Source organism: Mustela putorius, unplaced genomic scaffold, assembly GCF_011764305.1.
Source record: "Mustela putorius furo isolate JIRA1106 unplaced genomic scaffold, ASM1176430v1.1 tig00000585_pilon_pilon_pilon, whole genome shotgun sequence".
NCBI classification, from domain to species: Eukaryota; Metazoa; Chordata; class Mammalia; order Carnivora; family Mustelidae; genus Mustela; species Mustela putorius.
The window spans coordinates 2,738,942-2,764,627 of record NW_025421424.1 but is presented as its reverse complement, the minus strand read 5'-3'; the positions used below and the strand labels follow the sequence as shown (position 1 = coordinate 2,764,627).

General features: G+C 45.0%; 1 long non-coding RNA gene across 1 annotated transcript; it reads left to right on the top strand.

Moving 5' to 3' along the window:
- Nucleotides 1-3,749: 3,749 nt before the first annotated feature.
- LOC106003648 lies at nt 3,750-25,548 on the top strand. Its single transcript, XR_001176257.2, has 5 exons — nt 3,750-3,860; nt 12,999-13,070; nt 17,095-17,123; nt 19,151-19,277; nt 25,393-25,548. It is a non-coding gene; the product is annotated as an uncharacterized LOC106003648 (long non-coding RNA).
- Nucleotides 25,549-25,686: the final 138 nt, after the last annotated feature.

The window sequence follows — 25,686 nt, the reverse complement described above, 5'->3', positions numbered from 1 at the left end:
GAGGTGAACAGAATGTAAGAGACATACATAGGTGCATCATGAAAGGTCCAGGCAGAGAGTGTGGGAAATGGAGCTGGGAAAGGCAGACAGGGCCAGTTAGGCAAGGGTCACACCTCACCATCCATCTGTCACCCATCCCTTTTTGATTTATTCAATCAACAAATATCTACTGAGCTATTGGCACTGTACTAAGCCCCAGGAAGAACACAGTGGGCAAAACATAGTCCTTGCCCTTAAGCAACATGCATTCTAGACACATTTCTTTGATTGAGCGTTAATCAATGCCAGATATTAACCAATAAAGTTGTATAGATATAAGTGGCAGCAATGCAGGAAGGTATGGTGACAGGGAGCCTGATCAGGTTGAGGAAGGAATGGTCAGGAAAGGCTTCCCTGTAGGAAAGTCCAATTCATCTGATATCTAAAGGAAAAAAGGTTAATGACTAGGCAAAGAGAAAGTGGGTGAGGTCAAGTGGAGGAGAGCTTTCCAGACAGAGGGAACAGCACGTATAAAAGTCCTGAGGTAGAAAAACAGAAAGAAGGCTGAGACTCTTGGAAGACAGACGTGATGGTAAAGTGATGAGAAATGGAACTGGGCAGGAATAAGATTAGAGGACCTTTACCAAATGAAGCTGTTTAATCATCATCCTCACAACAGCTAAAAGCCACTGAAGGAGAATTACCACAGGTTTTTGCAGTAAGAGGACAGACTAGATAGATCTATGATCAGAAAGATACTGTGGTAGCAGGTGTAGGAGGCTGGACCAGGGCCACCCTTGGTGCAAGGAGAATCTGAGGGAGGGAGAGTAAGTAAGGAGAGATGTTAGGGCTGAACTAAGGCCACGATAATGATGGACCATGGCTGTCGAACCTACCAGAGAGGAAGCTAGAACAGCTGCTATACCTCTTATTGCATGACTAGAGCCCTGAAAGGGACAGAATTTTAACGACTTACTCAAAATCATATAGTTAGCTGGTAGCAAAGAGAATATCAGAAGCAGGGACCAAACTAAACAACAGTCTGCTAGTCACCCCACTTTTTCTTTCTTGAAAAGATTAACTGGGACATGTCAGGAATGGATAATGTCTAGTGAAGTGTTTCTCAGAAAGGAAATGTAGGTGCTAAAACCCAACTGTTCATTGAAACATGGGTTTCTTTCTTTCTTTTTTTTTTTTTTTATATTTTATCTATTTATTTGACAGAGAGAGAGAGATCACAAGTAGGCAGAAAGAGGAGGAAAGCAGGCTCCCTGCTGAGCAGAGAGCCTGATGCAGGCTCAATCCCAGGACCCCAAGACCTTGACCTGAGCTGAAGACAGAGGCTTAACCCACTGAGCCACCCACGTGCCCTGAAACATGGGTTTCTTAAATAGGAACTGGGGCTCCCACAATTTTAAACCTTGAATAGGAGACTTGTGGATTTTAGGGATGCTCTTCATCCATTTAGCTTGTTATTATCTCTGTCCGCTGTCATGATTATAAAAATAGATATTAGGTCCAGAAGGGATCTGGGCCAACATTGAGTCTGGTAGTTTTTAATCCTGGCTCAGTCGGGGAGTGCACCCCATTCATAGATGGGCTGCCAAATGTTCACTAACGCGAGGAATCTCTTTATGTGAATCTGCTTTACATGAATTGCTGCATGGCAATGCTGTTCGACTAGAATACCGGATTGAACAGGTCGTGTGATCTGGTAGGACGAGATCCCTGGGACTGAGAGGTAAGAGTGTGACCTTCAGCAGAACACATGAGAATGCTAAGAGTAGTTAGAAGTCAAGACCAGGGCAGTGATTGGTTCCAAGAACAGCCACCCAGAACTAAAGGAGCTTGTGTGTGTAGAGCCCTAAAAAGACACTGTTACAGGGACTGTGAGACGTGCCTTCACTTATTACACAGTAATTAACTGTTGACAGTGATCCAAGAGGTAAATGTTATTGTTACTTTCATTTTCCAGATGAGAGACCCACCCTCGGACTGCATAGGTAATACCCATAGTCACAAAGAGTATGAAAGCAGCAAAGCCAAGTTCACCTGAGTACAAAGTGCTTGCCCCCTGCCTACTACACAGCCAGCTCCCTGTCCAAGTATGTCATTCAGGATGGCAGGTGACCACCACTCAGTTCATGGGTAGGAAACATGGTGGCCTCGGGGTGAGAAGAGGGTTAGAACCGCCCCCTCTCTCATCAGCCTCCCTGTCGTACCCCTCTGTGGCTTGGGAAACCTTGCTCCGTGACATTCTTCCTTACCAACAGGTGGGAAGGAGGAGCACTGGGTGTGTGTGGAGGGGGGGGGCGCATTTCCTTCCTTCAGTAGATCCTGGGAGCCCCAGGGGAGGAAAGGGGCATCAGAGGACGTGGCCACCAGTTCTTCTCTCTGCACCCAGAGCTGGTCTCATCCCCGCTGCACCACCTTCAACCAGAACTTGACCATCTGCCTCTGTTTCGTCAGGCTTTTGTCCATTTACCCCCTCCCATTTTATTTGGACTCATTTTCCCCACTGAGGGGACACCTACTCAGCATTTGGGACTCTACAAGCTCACAGGCAACTGTTTTTTGCCTCTGGTCCAACTGCCGTTGGGCAGCAACCTTCCCTTGCCTTCTGCACACACACCCCCCCCCCCCCCCCCCCCCCGGCTTCCCTGAGCTCTGCTCAACCTCCTCAGCCTTCAGCTCCCTCCTGGCTCCTCCTGCCTCCCCACCCAACCAAGTGTGCCAGGCCTGCCCCTGCACCCTCAGGACATCAGAATCTTGGCCTGTAAAGAGTCTTGCCCCTACAGCCTCGTAGTCAGCACCACACTGAATGAGACCAACGGTCCATGTGCAAAATGATATGACTGGCCTCTTCTAGCAGCCCTGTCCCCCACCGGGGCGCCCCCGCCCCTGTCTTCTCTATTCTTCACACTGCCCCCTTCATTGGAAACCTGCAGAGCAGAAAGAAAGCAGATACACAATGAGGACGTTTTCATTCATTCATTTACATGAGAAGCCATTTGGAGGCCTACTCTTTGTCCACACCTGGGTCACAGGTGAGTGTGATTTTCACCTTGACCTTGGGCTAGCATTTCATTCTGGAGGACAGCGTGTCCTAGGGGAGGAAAGAACAATTGCTCAGATGTGGGCGGAATCGCAGCTGCTAGAGATGAATGGTTGATCAGGGAGGGACAGACCAGTGTGCCCTGTGGTAAGGCCCTCAGCCTTTCCCCTGTGGTCAGGTCATCAGAGCCCATTCCTCTGCAGTCAGGTCACCAGAGCCCAGAAGGTCTGGGTATAGAGGCAAGGTCTGAGATGCATTCTAAAAATGGCATTTCTTGGCAGGATAATATGGCTTACGTTATCACCTCTCCCAGGAGAGGTTTCTATTCTAGAAAGAGTTAAGACTCAAGCTAAGTAAACGAACTCTAGTATTAGAAGTCAGGAATCACCATAGAGGTAGGGGAGGGATTTGGGGAAGACTGGCTGAGGCCCCGGGGGCTGTGGAAACCACACGAGGAGAATCCCTCAAAGCTTCCACCTTGCCTCAGTCTGCTTGCTGCTGCCGCTGCTTCTGGGTAGTTAACTCAAAGAACATTCACAGCAGAAAGAAAAAGTCAAGCCCCAAGCCCGGTTCCCACCCGCAGCTCCCTCCCTCTTTTGCTGAAAGTCTTTGTAGAAAGCAGTGACTGAGAGGATCAAAGCGTCCACTTCCTCCCCTTTGATGTGTGGTCAGAGTCGGGTTCTGATGTCAGAAGCGTGTTGTGTTTCATTAGACCTGATACGAATTCTCGGAGGTCACTGTGACCACGCTGCTTTAAGCCAGTTCACAGTCACTGGAAGTAGCAGAGCCCCCCGGCAGCCCTCAGGCCTAGTAGGAAATAATACAGGTAAAGAAACTTGGATGTAAATCTCTCTCCTGGCTCCCTACTGCTTTGCCTGAAGGGGCTCTCTCTTGGAGAGTCCTCTTTCTGCCCCAAACAGCCCCAATTCTGCTTTCATTTGCCTTTCTCCTGTCAAATTCTGGAGCCTCAAGTGGGTCTGAGAAGGGCAAGTTTGGGTCTGAAATACATTGTTTTCAGCGGCGCCAGCCCTTCCTTTCTCTAAAAGGACCGCAACCCCGGCTGATTGTAGGAAGGGCTCTGATTGTCGCCTGGAAGGGCTCTGATTGTCGCCTGGAAGGGCTCTGATTGTCGTCTGGCCTCCTTAGGTGAGCTCCAGGTAGTGGCACCAGATTTGCTAGTGATACTTACTGGAAGAACACAGTGCAAACCCCAGTTAGCCTCTCTCCAGAGAAAATATTTACCATAAATTTTCTCCTGTTTATAGGACAAACTGTTTAAGCTACAACGCTGTGCTTAGGCTCCCAAGGAACATGTTTCTTGGCACATCCTGATTTCAGGCTGCATTCGAAATTTGCTACGGGAAAGCGCTTTCAGCAGACAATCAGAGACTTTCATAAGTTAGGTTTACTCACTTCCCAGGCCGGATAGAGGTCAGGCAAATGACTGGATTCTTCTCACCGGAGACTGAACTCATCTTGTCTGCAAAATGGGAAACAGTCCTTAACAACACTGGCGGGTGTCAGATCCCCCACAGACGTTCTTGGGATATTGAAAAATATAAATAAGAGTGGTCATCCAGGAGGAAAGAAAGAACGAGAATTGTGCCGGACTTGCTTATAATAATTATTTTATGCTCTCGTAAGTCTTTTCATTTTCCATTACTGGAGAGAGGGATTACCCTCTTTCCAGGGCTCAGGGCTTCTGAAAGTCTTTACCTCATCTCCAGGGGGCCTGGGCCTCCTGGCCTCATCCCATGGCCCCTTTTCTTGTCTCTGCGAGTCCCGAGTCCCGGGGCTGGGCCTTCTATCTTCCTCTCTAACCCGCTTAGGCCTGTGTTCCTCTCAAGTCTCGTTCCTGCCGCTGGAGAGCGGACCAGATGTCCCTGCCTAGTCATTGCCCCTAAGAACAAATACAAGAGCCTTCTCCTTGGTGCTCGTGCCCTGATAGTTTTGTTGTTGTTGTTGTTTTTAGAGATAGGGGCCAGGGGAAAAACCGAGTGTGGGGAATTTACTACAGTCCTTGTTCCTGGTGCTCTCAGCTGATATCTGAAGACAAGTCCTAGGGCAGACGAGCTGGGCTGGACACCTGGCTCTGCCTCTCCCCTCCTTTGGGAACTCTCTTACCCATCCTGGGCCCAGTCTCCTCACCTACAAAACCTGCCCAAGGTACTGTGTGGGGATGAGGGGAACCAAGGCAGCCTTCACTTCCCTTCGGGAAATAAACTCTCACTCCGCTTTGTCCCCCCCCATCTTCAGAGAAGCCAAAACTAACTGAAGATGGCACCCCTCATTTGGGCCTTGGCCTAAGCTTCCCTCTCGGGCCGTTTGCCCTTTCCCCACTTCCTTCCTGTCCTCAAAACTCAGTTCTATTTTCTCAGAGAACTTAGCAATGCCCCCTTCTGTGATGCTGTAATATTTCAAAGACACGTTCTGATGTGATAACCACCACAAATTTATTTACCTCCTTCAACGCGAGAACGAGCTCCTCAAGGCAGGGATCACGTCATTTGTGTCCTTCTTTCCTTATGCAGCACTTCTGTTAATAATAATAGCTACCCTGAATTTACTATGTGCTAGGCAAGGTGCTACTCATTCATTCATTCTTTGCTCACCCACAAATGTTTATTGAGTACCTGTAGTAGTTCGTAAAGCCTATTTTAAATGCTTACCATATGGACATGTCCACACATTCCAAAAAGTTGAGCCTTTGCCATTTGGAATACATAGGATATTCATGGCCATCTGCCCTCTGTACTAGTTAGTGGGCCTTCGTAAGTCAGTAAATGCCTTGATTCTCAGCCTTGAATACTGAACAGGATTAATAAGAAAAAAATGTTCTCTCTAAACCATATCATAATGAAAATTGAGAGTATCAAAAACAGCTTCTAGGGAAAAAGGAAAACTGACCACAAAAGAACAAGAATCTAATTGGTATCAGACTTCCCAATACAGAAAACAAGAAGCCAAAGGGGTAATTAACATCTTTAAAAGCGGAAGGAAGGAAAGAACTTTGAACCTGAAATTGTATCATCTGTTGTGACCTGAGGAGGGTATCATGAGAATACGATCACCTCCTCTGTGTCTCTTGAGGCTGGGTAGGAGAGAGCAGGAAAAGCAAAGCCCGAGTAAAAAATATGAGGAAGAGTAAAGTCTTGTTTCCCCAGACACAATGCCCAGGATATATATGTGATCCTAGTTCCCTGTTCCTGCTGGGCCATCTGTGGCACCAGCGAGGGCTGTGATGGTGGCAGCCATCCCATACTTAATGTGCTGCCTACACTTCCACCAGTAATGGACTTGACCACTCCTTCCTAAGGACTGGAGGAGCAGTGGAACCCCTGGCCTTCTAGCCAATGAAAGAGCCACCAAGAAACTTTTCTAATGACACTCACCAAGTTCTGTAGAAACCATAAATTTGTCTCAAAAAACCCGGAGTGGCCAGGCTCCAGGTGTATGTCACCTGGCTCCAGAACTTCAATTTCCACTTTCTTGTTCTTGGCTACAGGTGATCAGATAGGACAGCAACAGAAATGAGGGTGGTCGTGGAGGGAGAGCTGTTCCTGGAGGCTCTAATGATCTTTGGAACAGCAACCAGGACCTCACTTTCAGTTAATGCATATCGTGTTCCTGCTGCATCAAATACCCTTTTGGTTATGAGTAATAAATCTCTAATTTAAGTAATAGATCATTGAGGTTGTTACTTTTATTTCTGGCAAACCATAAAGAGAAAAAGTCAACCCAAGTGGTCTGGAGACTAGGGCATACATCAAACACGAAGACCAAACCTAAGCATTAGCAAAGAATTAGAGGAGAGGCTTTGACCAAATGGACAAACTGCTGACTCTTGGTGGTATGGCACTGGGCCAGGTGGTGGGGAGTGAGACAGACCCAGTTAACCCTCTTCTAGTGCGTTCAGTAATTTCCAAAGATGGCGGCCACCAAGTCTATTTCCCCTTCCTATATGAGCATACCGCTCCTTTCTGGATTGAGTGTTTATTTCTCCTCACCTTGACTTTACGACAGCTTAGACCAACAGAGTGCAGCAAAAGTGATATCCTGGGGCTTCTGAGCTGAGGCTCTAAGAACACTTGCCATTTCTACTTTCTTCCACTAAGAATCCGTGCTGTGAGAGGTCCAAGTCACGTGGAGAGGCCACACGTGGGCCTCCAGATGACAGCCCCTAGCTGAGCTTCCAGCTGACTGCCAGCATCAACTATAACTATATGAATAAGCTATCTTAGACATTCCAGCCTCGTCCAGCACCCCTGCTCCTGCCAATGCCTTAAACTCTAGTCGATACCACTGAGAGCAGAAGACTGACCCAGCTGAGGCCAGGCATCCTGCAGAATCGTGATAGTGAATAAAACTGCTGTTGTTTTCAGCCGAGTTTGGGGGGGGGCGGTTGTTGCACTGGAGTAGGTAACTAAGACACAAAGCTTCTTGTTTAATGGAGACAACAGGCACTGAATGGGAGATACTGGTAAGATGTGATGAGTGTGCTGGGTGTTCTGGGGGTCCACAGCATGTTCCCAAGTTGGGAGCTTAGGCTGAGCAAGAGCTAACTAACTGAAAAGGAGATAGATACGAATGTTCCAGATAGAGGCAAAGGTGTGTGCGAAGGCGAGAAAGATTAAGAAGTCAACATAATCTTAATACAACCTGATCTTGAAGTGTCAGGGGTATGATGAGGAGAGGACCAGTAATATCTAGAATGTGGAAATTACCAGAAGGGAGGCCTTCAAAGGATGGTAAGTTGGAAAGGTACGGAAACAGATTTGTGCTAAGTTTCATCTTTACTCTAGTGTAATGTGTGTAAGTACTAACAAAGCCAGCCAATTTTATTATACCCATTTTTTTTTTAATAACTAGATATGAGAACGGAGACTCTTTTGGGGAGTGAAACTCCCATCGAGCCCTCTTGGCTGGTTTAGGGCAATGTGGTACTTTTGTTCTTGGCCGTGGCAGCTCTGGTCCCCAGGCTTGGCTGCCTTGGAGTTAGCTAATGGGTGGGACTGGACTGATGGTTTCCATATGAGCTGCCTCTGAAAGGCTCTTGGCATGGACTGGTACAACTCCATCTCCAGTGTTAGAAATTGTTGATCAGCCTATCCCAACAACCCACCAGAGACGCCTGCTGTCTTTCAGGAAATTCCATGCTCCTGGGCCAAGCCCATTGTTTAAGTGCCCCCTGAACATCTCCGCGTCGTTGCTCTCAGCCCTAGCCAGAAAGAAGAAATAGATACGGACCCAAAGAGGCTGGAAAATTTGGGCAGGAAGCTATAAAATGAGATGCAGCTTGGAAAAATACAGATTGCTACATCTGGGAGAGAAAATGATAGATCACCAGCAACCCCTAGCAAGTATATAAATGTATTTAAGCATGAGAGCAGAAGCAGATTATGGTCAAGCTAATGAGGCTTGTGCTTTAGTCCCTCAATTGTAAAGACCCCTTCCGAGGCCTTGGGAGAGGCTTGCGATGCGTTCTTTGTCTATTCTTATGAATTTGCACAGGTAAGCTAATTTTGCATTCTTCTTCTTAAACAGGAACCCCCAAATTGTATCAGCTTCATGCTACCCAAAACTTGGATCTGCCCCTGGCCAGGCTGAAATGTTCATAACCAATCAGCGACAATGTTGGTGGTCATTCTGCTAAACAACAGCCTCTCTTTCTTAGCTCGTGGGACTCTGTTGGAATAGTCGGGCCACCTTTCAGGCCACCTGTAATGAAATGAGGCTCAAACCCTTTCAGGGCATACCTCCCGATGAGGCTGTGGGCACATACTGGGTCTGGTGCCCGGAAACAGAGGGATGGTGTCACGTGGCTCTAAGACTGGTCTTCAATAAAATGAAATTAAATAAATACAATTTAACACCACCAGCCTTTCTGGTGCTGAGCCTTTCACACAGAATTCCTCTCTCTCCCCTTCACCAAACCCTGCCTTTGGTTTAAGAGCCTGATGGCCTATGTTCACACTGAGGTAGATATGGCTGATGATGGACCAAAGGTGTCTTGGCCTGAAGGTTGCCATCTTCATGATACTAGGATCCATGCCTTGAAGCTAAAGAATTCTATTCTATCAGTAGGAGCAATTTCAGAAATGACTAGTACTGACCTGTAGTTTTTCTGAGGAACTCCTTAAAGTCATGGGGTGCTTGAGGCTTAAGTTGTCCCTCTGTGAGGGGTGAGGGGCAGAGGTGACTCCTGGGAGTCTGAGAGGCGCCCCCTGAAAGAGCAGGAAGAAAGCTTGAAGTGGCTTTTTGAAACCTCATATACAGTTCTAGTCGTATTCCACACAGAAAAAAATGTTTCCAACTATTTGCTATTGAGTAAATCTGCCCCTATAGGAGGAAGCTGATGATCATCCTCGCGCCTCCTGTACTACCTGGCCATCTGCCCCATGTCCCCAGGGTCATGCGGGCCCGGTGAGAGGAGCCTGCTTTCACTCATTTGGCGTGGTGCTCCCAGGGGCAGGTTTGGCTCAAAAGCAGGCAGGCCTCCTCCACAGCCTGCGACAAAAAGGAATATCCAGGATCTGGAAGGGCTTCAAGTTTTTATATTTCCAATTGCAGTCCTTCAGGGCTGTGCTTCTCAGCCAGTCCCCCTGACGGCGTTGGCAGAAGCAGCCTCCCCGGCACCCCCACCTCTGCCCCCAACCCCTGCAGCAACAGGCTGGCTTTGCCCAAGGTGCCGTGGAAACATGGCAAATGGTGTTTGTTGACAGTGGAGGTGTGCCCGGCTTGGCTGAGGTTAGATGGGCCCTTTCGGAGCCCTGTCAGGGGTGCCTTATCCAGGGAAGCCGTTCCAATTGCCGAAGCCTGCAATCTGTCCCTTTAACAGAGATCACATCATGTGTCTCCCATCTGGCTGTGCGTATCCTTCCTCTCCGTGCTTCTTTATTGGAAGTTTAATGATACCACATTTACCAAACAAAAGCAGTCGAGGAAGGCAGACACTAGACCACTGACCCTGAACCGAAAAGTAACATAAGTGGGTTTAGTCTTTGACCCTTGCCTGTTTCCCTGTCGCATCTGCTTTCTAGGTCCTTCATCTCCCACAGGAGTTCCCTTTCTTTTAGGATGGGGCTCTGGTGACTCGGATGTACATTCGGCCCCTCTAGCCAATGTGCCCTGAGAGGTCTGGGCTTGGGTGGCTCACTCCTCTCAGAAAGAGCCCGGAAGAAGTTTTCAGAAGGACAGCACACATGACACTAACAAATAAATCCTTCGTGATGAACTCCGAAGGACCTACGGAGGAGTGTTGGGTTTTGCTTTGGCCTTTCCCCCTCTCCCTCAAACCATCAGTCTCCTGATAGAAAAGACAAGCGCTCCCAGGAACCCCTTCACTGGGGGTTTGGAACTACTTGAGAGGTTGCAAGCTCTCTGTGCTTCTCAGTTGAGCAGGATTAATATTTGGGAAGACAGAGAGATGTGGGGCCGCGTTTTGTTTATTTCTTCAAGATGCAGTAATTGCTACAATGATATCTCGTCCTAGAGCTTGTAAAGATAGCCATGAATTTCCACCAGCTGCCTGCCCACTGGTCCCAGCCCAAGTTTGGGACAAGGAGAACCCCAGGTGGGGAGGCCTGGGCCATGGAGTTTCTAACGGTCTTGGTGACAGCTGCACTCGGTCCCTTAGGAAATAAGCCCCAGCCAGTGAGGCACCTGGAGACCCCTGAACAGGGGTCCCACCTTATCTGAGATGTTTGTTAGTGAGAAGTCTCTTCTGTTTCTGGACTCATTACTGGCCATCAGCTTTTGAGCCCGCTTTTTTCTCTGACCTCTTCCCACTAGTGTCTCTCTCTCTCTCTTTTTTTTTTTTTTTAGATTTTTAATTTATTTATTTGACAGAGAGAGACACAGTGAGAGAGGGAACACAAGCAGGGGGAATGGGAGAGGAAGAAGCAGGCTTCCGGCTGAGGAGGGCACCCAATGCGGGGCTCGATCCCAGGACCCCAGGATCATGACCTGAGCCAAAGGCAGACGCTTAACCACTGAGCCACCCAAGCTCCCCTTCCCACTAGTCTCTTTTATTCAGCTCTCGCTTCCCCTACACACATACATACCTTCACCACAGCATCCCTCCTCCCACCCGAGTTGTGTCAACTTCCTGCTATATGTCCCAGATCCTCCCTTTGGACACAGCTCACCCAAGAAATGCTATCTCATTTTGTGGGTGTCCTGTGCAGTCCGGCCCAGGACTCCCACCCCCCTCCCAAGGTCAGAAGTGGAAAGTGGGGCTCAGACACTCCTTCCAGTAATTGCAAATGAATCCAAATCACAGGGGAAAGCGCCCACTGCAATTTAGGATCAGGGAAATAACAGTGCCGAGGAAGAGAATGGAAGGAGGGTGACACCGAGAACGTTTACCTAATTCTAGTTTGGTCGTCTTTGACTTTAAATGAGGGTGATCTGTGGCCCCACCGTGCTGGCGGCTAGTGTGATAGGCCAAGAATAAAGCAGTTAATTTCCAAGTAAGCTTGGCTTTAAATGCAGAGAGCCTCTCAGCACATCAGGGCCAGCCGTGTTAAGGGGTCACACTGCTCCCTGTAACTGTCTCTGGCAGGAACCCCACAAGGCCCGCTTTCTGGCTGTGTTCCCTTGCTCTGGACCCCACCCTCTTTGGGTGGGTCTCACTGGCTTGGCATGTGTGTGAAGGCATCAGTCTGTTTCCCCCGTTCTGGTTTGGGCTGAAACTGATTTATTCCAAAATCTGTTATGTATTTAGGATGTGTCATGCCCCGAGTACTGGGTTTCAGTGCTATTCGAGTAACTTGTACAATTAATTGCTCTTTATATACGGGCTATTAGGGCTTGAGCTGGCATGACGCATATATATTGGGCAAGAATAGTATGCAGATGGCATGTAACAACCAAGCCAACAGCGAACACTTGGGCGGTATGCTGTAGTTTGCAAAGCACTTTTACTGCATTATCGCTTTTGGTTCTCCCACAATCCCTTTGGGGTAGGTAGCAGAGCTCACAAAGCTATTCCTCCCCTTTGAGAAAGGATAAATCTGGGACTCAGAGAAGTTAAAAGTGGCATGGCCAGAATTTGAGATTCCATTCCCCTTAAGAACTCACATGAGCTCAAAGAAATGTGACTTTGGCTTCTGGGAGTCTACAGTTATTTTGTTGGAAACTCTGTCGTTAGCCTGCACTGCCTTTTTATTTAATGTTGTTACTGAGGTGTAATTGGCATGTAATACACAGCCCATATTTAAAGTGTACAACTTGATAAGTTTTGACATGTGTCTGTACCCATGACATCAGCACCATAATGGAGATAATGAGCATATTCACTGCCCCCTGAAAGTCTCCTTGGACTTCGTTGTAACCCTTCCTTCTCTCTGTTCCCTGTGTTGCTAGGCAAACACCCATCAGCTCTCTGTCACAATATTTCAGTTTGTGTTTCCTAGAACTTTATGTAACTGGCCTCATGGAGGACGTAAATTTAAAAAACAAAAAAAGATTGTATTTATTTATTTGACAGAGAGAGACACTGCGAGAGAGGGAACACAAGCAGAGGGAGTGGGAGATGGAGAATCAGACTTCCCACTGAGGAGGGAGCCAGATGCGGGCTTGATCCCAGGAGCTCAGGATCATGCCTTGAGCTGAAGGCAGGCACTTAATGACTGAGCCACCAGGAGCCTCATGTACCCTTTTTTAAAAAATTGGCTTCTTTCATTCAACATAAGATTCACTTATGTTGTCGCATGTAACAACAATTCATTTTTTTTTTCTCAGTAACATTCAGTTCTATGGATACACTACAGTGTGTTTATCCATTCACCTGTTGATGAACATTTGGGCGTATTACAAATGAAGCGCTTATGAACATACACATACAGCCCTTATGTAGATGAATGTCTTCATTTCTTCTAGATCGATACATAGGAGTGGAATGTTTGTATCACATGGTAGGCATATGCATGGCATTTTACAAAACTCCCAAATTGTCTTCCAGACAGGTTGGACTATATTGCATTCTACCAGCAATAGGAGAGCTCCAGTTCTTCCCCATCCTTGCCAACACAAGGTACCATCAGTCTTTTTATTTCTGCCAATCTAATAGGTATGTAGTAATATCTCATATCTCATTGTGGTTTTAGTTTTCTCTTCTTTTTTTTTTTAAGATTTTATTTATTTATTTGACAGAGAGAGAAATCACAAGTAGGCAGAGAGGCAGGCAGAGAGAGAGGGGGAAGCAGGCTCCCCACTGAGCAGAGAGCCTGATGTCGGTCTCAATGCCAGGACTCTGAGATCATGACCTGAGCTAAAGGCAGTGGCTTAACCCACTGAGCCACCCAGGCACCCCTAATTTGAATTTTCTTAATGGTTAATAATGCTGAGTATCATTTCATGTCTTAGTTGCCCTCTAAATATCTTCTTTGGCAATGCATTTGTTAACATCTGTGGCCCATTTTTAAATTGTGTCTTTTTTTTTTTATTGTTGAATTTTGTGAGTTCTTTCTGAATACTTGATGCAAGTCATTTATCAGATGTGTGCTTTGAAATTTTTAGTCATAGTCTGTGGCTTATCTTTTCATTCTCTTAACAACACCTTTTAAAATTTTGATGAAGTCCAGTTTACCAATGTGTTCTTTTACACATAGTTCTTTTGAGATTTTATCTCAGAAATCTTTACCTAACCCAAAGTAATGAAGGTTTTCTCCTATGATTTCTTCTACAAATTTTATGGCTTTAGGATTTACATTTAGGTTTATGATCCATTTTGAGTTAATTTTTGTATATGGTGAGAGGCAGGGATCAAAGTCTACTTTTCGCATATGGATATCCGCTTGATCTACGGCATAAAAGACTATTATTCACCACTGTTTGCTATTGTACTTTCATTGAAATCGGTTGTCCATATGTGTATACTTCTGTTTCCAGACCCTAGTCTATTCCATCAATCCACTTGTTTGTCTTTATGCCATTGTCTTGATTATGTGGTGGCTGGTATTATGTGCCAATGTGGCTAGGCTTGAGTAGTACCCAGTTACATACTCAAACCCTAACCCAGGTGTTGTTGCAAAGGTATTTTTTTTTTAGTTTTTTTTTTTTTAATTTTTTTTGGTGAAGGTATTTTGTAGAAGTGGTTAACAGCTACAGTCAGTGGGCTTTAAGTAAAGGGGATCACCCACAGTAATATGGGTGGGTCTCATCCAATCACCTGAAAGGCCTGAAGATCCCAAAATAACATTTCCTGGAGTAGAAATTCTGCCTCAAGACTCGGCAATAACTCCCGGCTAAGTTGCCAGGCGGCCCTACCATTCCATTCTTGCCCCCTATGATCATGTGATCCAATTCCTTAAAAAATTATATAAATTATAAAAATGATAAACTTATAAATACAAAAATGATAAATTACATATATACATATAAAGTTAATCAGTCCTCTTCTATATAAATCTATATAGATTTGGCTATGTCTCCCTATTGTTTCTCTAGAAAACCCTCATGACACAATTACTATAACTTTATAGTAAATCTTTAAATCAAATAATGTTAATCCTCCAGCTTTGTTCTTCTTCTCAAAGTCTTTTCATATAGTAAGGCAAAGAAAGGAAAGACAACATTCCACTGAACATTCAGGAGGGATGTCCAAAAAGAGATGGTCTGAGTTGGACCATGAGGTTGGGAGCATTTCTCCAAGTAAATATAGCAGGAAGGGTGTTATTACAAAAGGAGGGGATTACCTGGGCAAGTCCTCAGAAGAATAACTTTTCCAGAACACTCTGGAAATTAGAGTCATCAAGTACGGCTACAAAGTAAAGGATAGGGCATCTGGGTGGCTCAGACTGTTAAGAGTCTGCCTTTGGCTCAGGTCAAGATCCCAGGATCCTGGGATCGAGCCCCGCATGGCGCCTTCTGCTCCGCGGGGAGCCTGCTTCTCCCTCTCCCTCTGCCTCCATGCTTGTGCTCTCTCTCTCTCTGTCAAATAAATAAATAAAATCTTTTAAAATTTTTGAAAAAAAAAGTAAAGGATATAAAAGAAAGGATATGTTTGAAAAACTTATCCTGGGTTAGTAAGTACCCTTTTACTTCTACATGAAGAAGCCACTTGAAATTGGTTTCTGGTCAAGAAAGAATTTGTAAATACGAATAACTGAACAATTCAAGGGGCTACGGCTCAGGCACAAGCTGGTTTCAGAGGGCTCGTATTCTCTCTCTTTCTCTCTCTCCCTGCCTCCCCTCCGTTCCACCGCTCCCCTGCTGCCTCCAGCTTCACCGTCAGCTCTGTCAGCTCAGAAAGAATCTGGGTGGTTTCAATCACTACCTGGATAACTTGCAGGTCTATAACCCGCGGTCCCTGCAGGCAGAAAGCTTCTAATTTTCTCACGAGTTCTAGGAACAAAAATTATTCCAGGAACAAGTCCCAATAGACTAAGTCAAGTTACAAGTCCACCTCAGAACCGAGAACTGTGTTGTAGGTTCACTGACCTAGCAGACCGGGGTCACATGAGCATCACGGAGCAGGCAGGAAGTAAGGGAGAGGCAATGCGATTACCACATCCTTCTCTACTTCCTCTCAGTGACACTGCGGTTTTTACAACCTGGGCATTCGTTTTTTTTTTTTCATTTCATCCTGGAGACCTTCTATTGACTGCTGTTTTCCACACGGTTTCCTTCTCCTTCTATGAAAAATGCCTAAACTACATCTTGCCCCTGAAGAGTCAGCATCACATGTGCTGGTTCCTCCACATGTATTGTCCCCAGTTGTCAGTCAATTCTCTCCAGGGTTCTGGTTTATGACTGCCAGCACTGGAGTTCACAACAGCTTTCAATTTGGCTCCTTTGTGAACCTCATTAATATGCAGTTATCACCTCCCTCCAGATCATTAACAGACATTAACCAAAACCAAACCTAGTAACGAAGTCTCAAGATTCTGTGGTAGTAAACTCTTTCACAGAAAACTGAGGAACTTGACAGAAGAGGCATTTGGATAGGAAACTGGAAAGGGCCTCCTTTCCCAAGTCAGAGTTTTCATCAACCCCAAAAGGAGACCAGAAAGAGAGGAAAATGAAATAACCACAGACTAAGAACAAGAAGAGAGAAAAATATGCTTCAGCATCTGTTTCTGAAAATTCAGGGTAGAAATCACAGCTGTGAAGAGCTGCAAGTTTCAGAGGTCTGAGGTTGCAAGCTATTTGTTTAAATGAGAACTCCGTTAACAAGGCTCTTGAGGAAAGAATTCAGTTGTGGGCTGTTCTCCTTCAAGTTCTGAAACATTTCCTCCGTAGGCTTAGAGGTGTGGAAGCTGCTTTTGTCTGGCTTGGTCGTTCCGGTTGAACCTGCGTGCCACTCAGAGTATGATGTCCTTACTACTGCTGAATAATATCACCTTCTTCTGTCAGCCCACAGATGGATTCATTCCAATGAATTGGGGCTTTTCCTGCTCTATTTACTGTCTCAATCTTTTTTTATTTTTAAGATTTTATTTATTTATTTACTTGACAGAGAAAGAGAGAGAGGGAGGGAGAGAAAGCACAAACAGGTGGAGCAGCAGGAAGAGGGAGAGAAAAAGCGGACTCCCCACCTAACAGGGAGCCTGAGGGAGGGCTCAATTCCAGGACCCCAGGATCATAATCTGAGCTGAAGGCAGATGCCCAGCTGACGGAGCCACCCAGGTGCCCCTACTGTGTCCATCTTTTTTTTTTTTTTTAAGATTTTATTTATTTATTTGACAGAGAGAGATCTCAAGTAGGCAGAGAGGCAGGCAGAGAGAGAGAGAGAGAGAGAGAGAGAGAGAAGCAGACTCCCTGCTGAGCAGAGAGCCCAATGCGGGACTCAATCTCAGGACCTTGAGATCATGACCTGAGCCCAAGGCAGCGGCTTAACCCACTGAGCCACCCAGGCGCCCCTACTGTCTCCATCTTGACTGATTCTCGTAACACTCAAATCTAATGCTTCATGTTCCTTTTCGATCTCTCATCTGGACTATTATGCTGCCATCCTGTGACCCACTCCTTATGAAGCCTCCAATCCTCTTTACTAAAATCAGAGGGAATCTCTCTGAAACCCAAATAGATCACATCACTTTTTTTTTTTTTTTCAGAAACAAATAAACTGAAGCACCAAGAGAAGGTATGTAGTAGGACAGACATTGTTGTTGGTGGCCTGTTTTGTGTATATGGAGGTAAGAAAGTAAAAACAAAACAAAATAAAACAAAACCAAAACCACTGAATGAATGAAGGCTATGATTCTTAGAATGCAGTTTGGCCACGTGCTTAGACCTATTCAATGAGTCCTGTCCCAAAGGTGGGAAAGGGGTGTGGATTTCTTCTAGCTGCCGCATTTAATTGCCAGTATGAGACCCTCATGTGTTGGGTGTGTGGTGACAGAGTCTCCAGCAGCCGGAGTTCCTGGGGGATTAACAATGAGCAGAACTTTCCTGCCAACTCGTTGCACATACATTGCAAATGACCAATAGACTTCTATTGTTCCAAACTACTAAAGTTCTAGGGTTGTTGCTTGCCAAAACATAGCCTAGACCCTCCCGATGGATACAGATATTGAAGGTGGGGGAAGTGTACTATTGTAACAACAACAACAACAAAAAGACAAAAAAAACCCAATGTGACCAAAAAACGTAACAACATTGGCTTAGACGCCAGGTGGTAGGAGGTGAGAAAGCTAATAATGGAGGCTAGAAAGTTGACAGTCCATGTTATTTAATGGGAAAACATTTGATAAAGCTATCGCTCTCAGTTAGGCACCTAATTAATGTATAGATCTGTGAGAAGAGGTTGGAAAACAAAATGTGGCGTGCGCCAGTCTCAGTAGGTTCTGTTTGGCAAGGTACTAAAAAAGAGATGCATGCAGAAAGGAATTGGCTGATCTGAAGCAAGGAATGAAAAAGAACAGAGAGGTTTCAAAAATTCAGGGACTAGTAGGGCTGCAAAGTCAACTGCTTCTCCATTCTTAATGACAAAGGTATGAATGAGAAATTCTGTGTGTAACCAAGGCTAATGAAATCTCAGCCTCTCGGGGAGGATCACATTGAGGGCATAGTCATCCCCCACAGTTACTGAAACCTCTCAGTGGAATGAGGTGTCCTGCAGTGAAGATCCAGTGAAGGGCAGGTGCCCAGTGAGTCCTTTCAGTTGGATAAAGGTGCTCAAAGAAAGAAAAAAAAAAGTATGTACTTGAATTAAGTCCAGAGACAGGTATGTGGGTGAGATATGTGGAAGGATGAACTTAGTGGCACATAAAGCTGACCAAAATCCAACACATGGGGAGTCTCGGGAAGTGAGTTTTGAGAGAGTTGTATACCAAGGAATCACACTAAGTTGGGATGACTCTTAAGACCTGGGCTTCTGATCATCCACAGTAGGAAGCAGACCAGGAAAAGTTCTTGGTCCCCTAAGACATCATATCCTCTAATGCCTGTTTTGGATGTAGTCAAAAAAGAAAAAAGAAAAGGAAGAAGCTCTGAGGGTAGATACAGCAGCAATGGATTAAAATGGAGGAGGGAGCACTTTCAGCCTAAAGAGGTTAGTCAGAGTACACTTCCACTCCAAGGAAGGGGCCTCAAGAGCTTAACCCAGCAGAATTCAGAACTTCTGTCCCCCAGTATTTGCTACACATCTCTATTCTTCCTCTTTCTGAATGAGAGTGTTCATTGTGGTTATCCTGTCCCTCCCTATTCTATCATTGTGAATGGGGGTGTGTGGGGAGCAGATCATTTTTCTTTTTAGCTCATAAGTTTTGAGATCAAAAGATGTCACTTTCAGACCTGAATTAGAAATTACAATAGAAGATAGCATGATGAAGGAACTTCTATGCTTCATTCAGTGATCATAGACTTTGAATTGAATGTCCAGCTTGATGAGGTACTAGGTTGTCTCCTTGCAAAGGGGGTGGGTATGTTCTTCACATAGTAAGAAGTCAGCACTAAATATTTAGAGATTTAAGGCAGACATGGAGGTATTTCTACCATTGGGCAGTGCTTAGTTCCCCTCTCTTTGGGGGTACATGGAGGACCGTACTTCCCCACACTCTTAAAGTTAGACATGGTCATATGATCAGCGTTGCACAATGGGCTGTGGGCAAAAGTGAGGTGGACCAGCAGATTTAACTGAGAAGACCCTTTGACTCTGATTGTTACCAGCTGAGGTGACCATGGATTACTCTGAGACACCTTACTCCATGCCAAGGAAGAAGACTCCCACCAACCAGAGATTCTGGGTGGCAAGAATAAGCAGACGTTTTCTGCTAACTTGATTTGGACATGCAGCGTGAGTGAGAAATACGCTTTTGTTTTAAGTCATTGAAATTCTAGTACTGTTTGTTCGGCAGCATAACAGTTCCCATTCTGAAGGGCACTCTTAACCTTTCCCAAGGGCAGAAAAAAAGAGATAGGACCAGGATTCAAATTCATTTTGGCTCAGAGGTCAACATTCAGCCACCACCTCCCTGTCAGCTGCAGGGGAATTACTGAAGACAATCCTTGACCTAGGTCTGATGAATAAAATATAGCACTATATAGCTTCAAAAAAAGTAAAACATGAAGATGGTGATAGAACATGATTGGGATGGGGGAGGGTAGAGAGGGAGCTCATTTTCCTCATGTAAAGAAGATGAAATTTACAGATACTTAAAGGAAATTCGCTTGGAATTACATGAGAATCAGCAGTAGAAGTAAGTGTCCGTTTATTATGTCCTGCACAGAAGGTCCTCCTGCAAACTCTGAATGACAAGTGGCAATGTGTGTAAGGTGAGGGGTATGTTGGGGTGGGCAGAGATAAGTGGGAAGTAAGGAACTGATAGTGCTTTGAATAGCGAAGTTAACCAAGCTTAACATCTCTAGCTAATGTTTAAAATTGTCCAAAGGACCATACCAGTTGAACTTTGAGCCAGGAATTTTAGCTATTCTGCAACAGTCAAGAAATACATTTAGATGTCTGAAGAATTTGGATACTTTGATGTTTCCCTTGAAAAGTATTATATGTTTTGGTTCCTACTTTGTTTCCTTAATGTTATCTGTTTTAACAAAGTCTGTTTTCCATCAGCGTAACAAGAGAGGTTCATAATTACAAATCTCTGAAGGAGATTGAGCCTAAAACCGCAGTCTGTAACTCCAGGGTTTGTTAAATCTTGATGAGACATTATTACTTTACTGACATCTGGTGGCCAGATAGCTTAATTGCAGGAATATTTTCTTGGCAAGACAAATGTGTTGAAGATTTATGTTCACATCACAGTGATAGCTGCAAGTGTTTTAAAAATTTCCTTATTCTTATCTCTTACTTTACTTTCCATATTTTTTTTAGAGGGGAGGAGGAGCAGAGGGAGAGAGAGAATCCTAAGCAGGCTACACACTCAGTGAGGAGCCCTACACCTGGCTCTGAGATCATGACCTGAGTCGAAACCAAGAGTCAGACGCTTAAACTACTGAGCCACCCAGGCGCCGCTTTTTATCTTTTCTATTTTCTTTTTCCCCTCTCCATCTTTCTCTTTTTCCCTTTATCTCAGATACAGCATATGATTATAGTCAAATATGCATAACATATATACCCAAGATACCCAGCACATTTCTGAAGGAAAAAGTCAGAGAAATCACTGAGCCTGCCAGGGACCTGTAGCAAGGATTTCCAAGTTTCCCAAATGTGTGTAGTAAGAAATCTATGAGACCATCCATTCATTCATTTATCTAACATTTACACAGGTTCCGCTGTGTGCCAGGCATCATATCATGTGCAGAGAATTCTAAGACAGAAATTACAGTAGTTGTCCTCAAGGACTTCATTATCTTATAGGGACTAAAAGAAATCATTACGGTATAGTAGGATGGATAGAGCATCCTTGATACTCAAACCCTAGTCATTTTTAATACTGTTTTTAATCACTTTCAGCTGACCATGCAGCTCTCAGGAACAGCCCATGCATATGTTACACGGGGACCCTTCCTAGACTTGCCTCTTTTCTCTCATTTTCGGTATATCCAATACAGAGATTAAAACAAATAATGCATATAAAGTGCTTAGGTCAGTGCCTGGAATGAAGAAAGCACTTGAAATGGTTGTTAATGGCATTCTTCCATATGTGTGTTCATCAGACTCTATGTCAGGCATCGCGCTGAAAGCTGGGGTACTAAAATTTAAAAAACAGCCCCTAACTTGAAGGAGTTGATGAAACTAGTGGAGGAACTAGATATGCAAACAAATAATTTCAGTGCACTATGGTCATTATTGGAATAGCAGATTAGGAGTAATCAAGGGAGAACTATTTAATCTAGGGGAAGCTGTATAGTCTGCCTTGGAACTGAACTATCAACTATAAGCCAGATTTGGCCAGGATATCAAGAAGAAGAAGAGCATTCTATGTAGAAGGTACAGCATGAGCCAAACCACGAGGTGGAAGAGCACATGACCCATTCAGGAAACTACAAGTAATTCAGGGGGAGAGAGAAGTTGGGGCCAGGTTAGATAGATAACAAGATCCACATTGGGAAAGGGCTTGAGGATATACCAAAGAAATCAGAATTTGCATGGCCTGAGGGCTTCATAACTAAAACATGTTTTGTTTGGTTTGCTCAGAGTTTTAAAAAGCAGCATATCTAAGCAGGTCACAGTGAAAACCTCTGATCACATGATCACATGTTTTACCAACAGCCCTTGTCATGAGTTTGTGTGGCCTTCAGGTATCTGTACTGTAAGCTCAGCTCAACCTCATAGATGATGGAGAGTTCTGAGCTGGGAACAGCATGATTATATTTGTGTCTCACCAGTAGTAACATGGTACATGGGATAAGAGAACTAAGAATTAGTGATAGAGAGAGAGGAAAAAAAGAATTAATTATGGAGACAAGTAAGAGACTGTTAAAATAGTCCTGATATGAGGGCCTGACTGGGGGTAGCAGCAAAGGAGATGCATATGAAGTTGATTGAAGAATTAAAAGAATAAGCAGGACCTAGTAAGTGATTGTTTGTTTGTTAATTGGTTGGCTTTTTGGTAGTGCTTGGGCAGGGAACAAGAGGCAGGAGTCAAGAATGACTCCCAGCATTTTAGCTTGGGCAGTTGAGTGGGGGTGCCATTCCTAGGGAGAGGTCAACAGGATGGGAGGGTAGCCTATGGGCCAAGATCATGTGTCAGGTTTGGACAGGTAGAGTTTGAGGATTGTGGTGGATATTCCCACAAGGATGGTAGTTTGGATGGATCACATAGTTTGATCACAGACAAACTATGGAATTGAGATTGTAATTGCAAAGGTTCTCAGGCACCAAGCCTACATCTCTTACAACTCACAGAGGAGGGTCCCTCAGCTTGGAGTCAGGATAACAATTCAGCAGATCTCCCAAGGCTGTCCAAAGAGTTGTAAAATGAATGCTAGGATTAAAACCATAATGGTAATACAGTATTTGTCTTTAGTAGAATTCCATGTGTGAGGGCCCGGATTGTTTCACTTATTCCTCTTAATAACTTTATATCATAAGTGTGCTTATTGTCCCCATTTCACAGATGTGAAAACTGAGGTTTAGAAAAGTTAAATAGTTGCCTTCTTCACATAGTCTTAAGGGGAGAAGCTAGAAGTTAACTGTTTTCAAAGTTCTGTGCTGGTGACCATTTCCGTCTAAAGAGGCAGCAGAATATGAGGGAAACCAGGGAAGTTGACTTCTTTGGATAAAATACCCATTTCTGTCCCCCAGTTCACACACGTGTCTGAAATTTTAACTTTAGGAACTCTTGGGATCTAAAGAGTTTAGAAGAGAATGTTTCTCAAATCCCACTATCTGGATCTAAAAACCTCTGAGAGTTAAAGATCTGGTCTGAATTTATAGAGCTTTTCAGCCTGATTGCTCTCCAGACTCACCCCGGGGGAGGGAGGTGTTTTTACAAACTACCAATGTGCCAACTAGTCTGGGGAATCACCTCCAACACACACATATACACTGCATTTTTTTAAAGAGTTATTTATTTATTTTAGAGGGAGACAGAGAAAGAGAAAGCACATGCACCTGGAGGGGTGGGAGCTGAGGGAGAGAGAGGATCTCAAGCAGATTCACCACTGGAGTGCAGAGCACACAGCACGACGCAGGGCTCCATCCCAGGACCGTGAGATCATAACCTGAGCGGAAATCAAGAGTTGGATGCTCAACCAGCTGAGCCACCCAGGAGCCACACATTATGTTTGTTTTTTGCTTTTTTTTTTTTTTTTTCACTGTGATTCAAATTTGCATCCTCATTTGAGAACCACAAGTAATTCAGTGAGATGCCAGTTCTCAGTGAAATGTAACTCAGAAACTGGGGATGGGTTCCAACCAACTCTTTTTTCTCAAACCTTCCAGGTGATTCTGGTGAGTATGTTCTGAAGTTAAGGAGTAGCCACAGAAGAGTGAAACAGGTGTAGGGAGAGGACTCAGCGCTAGGCAGTGGAGGGGGAAGGGAAGAAGCTGAAAGGGGAGTCCAGCCTGAAGACGAACTTCTCTTCTGTACCATTTGAAAATCTGATTTGTCATCCTTCATACGTGGGCTTGTCGATAATGTCCATGCACCCAGGTGACCCCCCTGCTAGTTGATTCTTCTCCCAAGAAGGGAAAGAAAGGCCTTTGACGCTCTCCTTCTTGAAGCTGCTACTTCAGGTGAAGTTCACAGCGTGACCAAAAGGGGGCTCCACAGTCAACGCTCCCTTTAGTTCTCAGGGAATCAGGCATCTAAGGATCCAGGAGACACAAGGTGAAGCAGAAACTGTAGAATGGGATTCCGGAGATCTGTGAGCTGGGATACTGTGTTAACCAGATCTTATTTGTTCATAGTTTTTGAGGGAAAGGAAAAAGAGATACCACTTGCTGGGAAAGTTATGCGAAGGGAGGATGCCTCCTTCTCATCCCCAGAGAGCTAAATGGAACCATATTGGGCCCTCCCCACACCACTCAGGGGAGATGCTTTTCAAGGGAGTGAAATGTTTTATTGAAGAAACTCCAAGGAGGGAGGAAAGAAGCCCAAGAGAGGGGCAGACTGACAGGTCAGCAGATGGAAACAGCCTCTTTCATGCATGTGGCTGAAAGCTGGAAGTCAGTCCCTCTGAAGGCATAGCGGCAGCTCACAGGTCTGTGATGCCTTTCATCTGCCTCCTAGCGGCTTTGGACTGATGGAGGCTGAGAAATTCACAGCAGTTCTGTGAGAAGCAGACATGGGGCCCACTTGCAGAGTCTACTTCGCTGAGAGAAATGGAATGGAGCCCCTGGAGTCTGAAGACTGGAGCTTTCTCTTCGATTTTGTCACTTCTATAAAAGGAGGAGAAAAGACGAGATCCCGTTTACCACGTGGTTATGAAGATTAAGAAAAATTATGTATGGGGATGGCTTGGCACTTGCTAGGCATACTCAACAAATGTCTCTTCTGTGTTTCTTTTCCCCGGAAATGCTCTACAGCTGTATGGTCAAAATATTATCGACCATTCCTTTCATTCCTTAGCTCAGTTCTCTCAAGCGAAAAAACAAAATGGAAATAATGACACCTCCTGTCCAGGGGCAGTAGGAAACCACAAATGTGAGTTCCCCATTCAATCCAAGGAATATTATTAGTTAACGATAAGTGCACTTTGGATGAAATTCTCAAGTTCTGGTATTGCCACCACATGAGGACATTAGTGAATAAGAGGTCAACTTCTCTTCGTTTGACAGTTAACAGTTCATTTCAGTTATCATGGTCTGTGTTTTCACAAGTCTTGTCTTGCCCAATTAGTCATCCACTGAAAATTTATTAAGCATTTAAAATAATATTGTGAGATAATGAGGGACTCCCTAACTGAATCACCACCATTATTTTCAGAACCCATTTCTGAACATGACTTTCAGGCCTGTGCCTTCAGAGTCACGACGTTCTCTACAACAAATCTGGATTAATACTCCACAGAAACACGTCTACTGAAACGTCTGCCAGATCCCTCTTGATTACCATATACAACACAACTATCAGTCTTTATCCACATTTGCTGCCCTGGATCTTCTCACAGACCTATGTACTTCCTTGGCTTGAGTGATGTTATTGGCTCCCATCTCTTACCTCTTTCACCTCAGTCTCCTCCTTGGGCTCCCTTCCTTCATCACCTGTCACTTCCAGAAGGTTCTATTGTTCACTAGTCTCTTCACTCTCGGGTCTCTACCTTAATCAGTTCCATCCTTTCTCTCCTAGACTGACTCACCTCCCATATTCTGAGCCCTTATGCAGCAGAACCAGTAACACTCAGCACAAGTAACACTGGCTCCTCGGTATTTCCCAGCTCTTGCTGTTGGGTGGGGCCATAAAGCCAAGTCTGGCAATGCAATGCAAGCAGATGGGGTGTATGTCATTTCCAGTGAAGGGGCTAAAAGACCCTCATATGATTGTGTAGTCTCTTCTCTTGCCCAGGTGACCGAGGAGGACTAGTGTTCTAGATGCCGAAGTCAGAGGATGCTGCAACATGTCTGGGTCAACGTGGATGACAATGTGGAATCTCAGAGCCACTGAGCAGCCCATATTTGACGTGTAGTATGAGTGGGAAATAAACTTTGGTGTCTATATGAAGACTTGGGATTGTTTGTTACAACAATAGGACCTGCCCTAGCCTGACTTCCAAGTCTAGCACCTAACCTAATGTTGACACACAGTAGTCAGCAAATCTAGCTAATTGAATGACTATCCATAGCCTTGACTGCTTCTCGA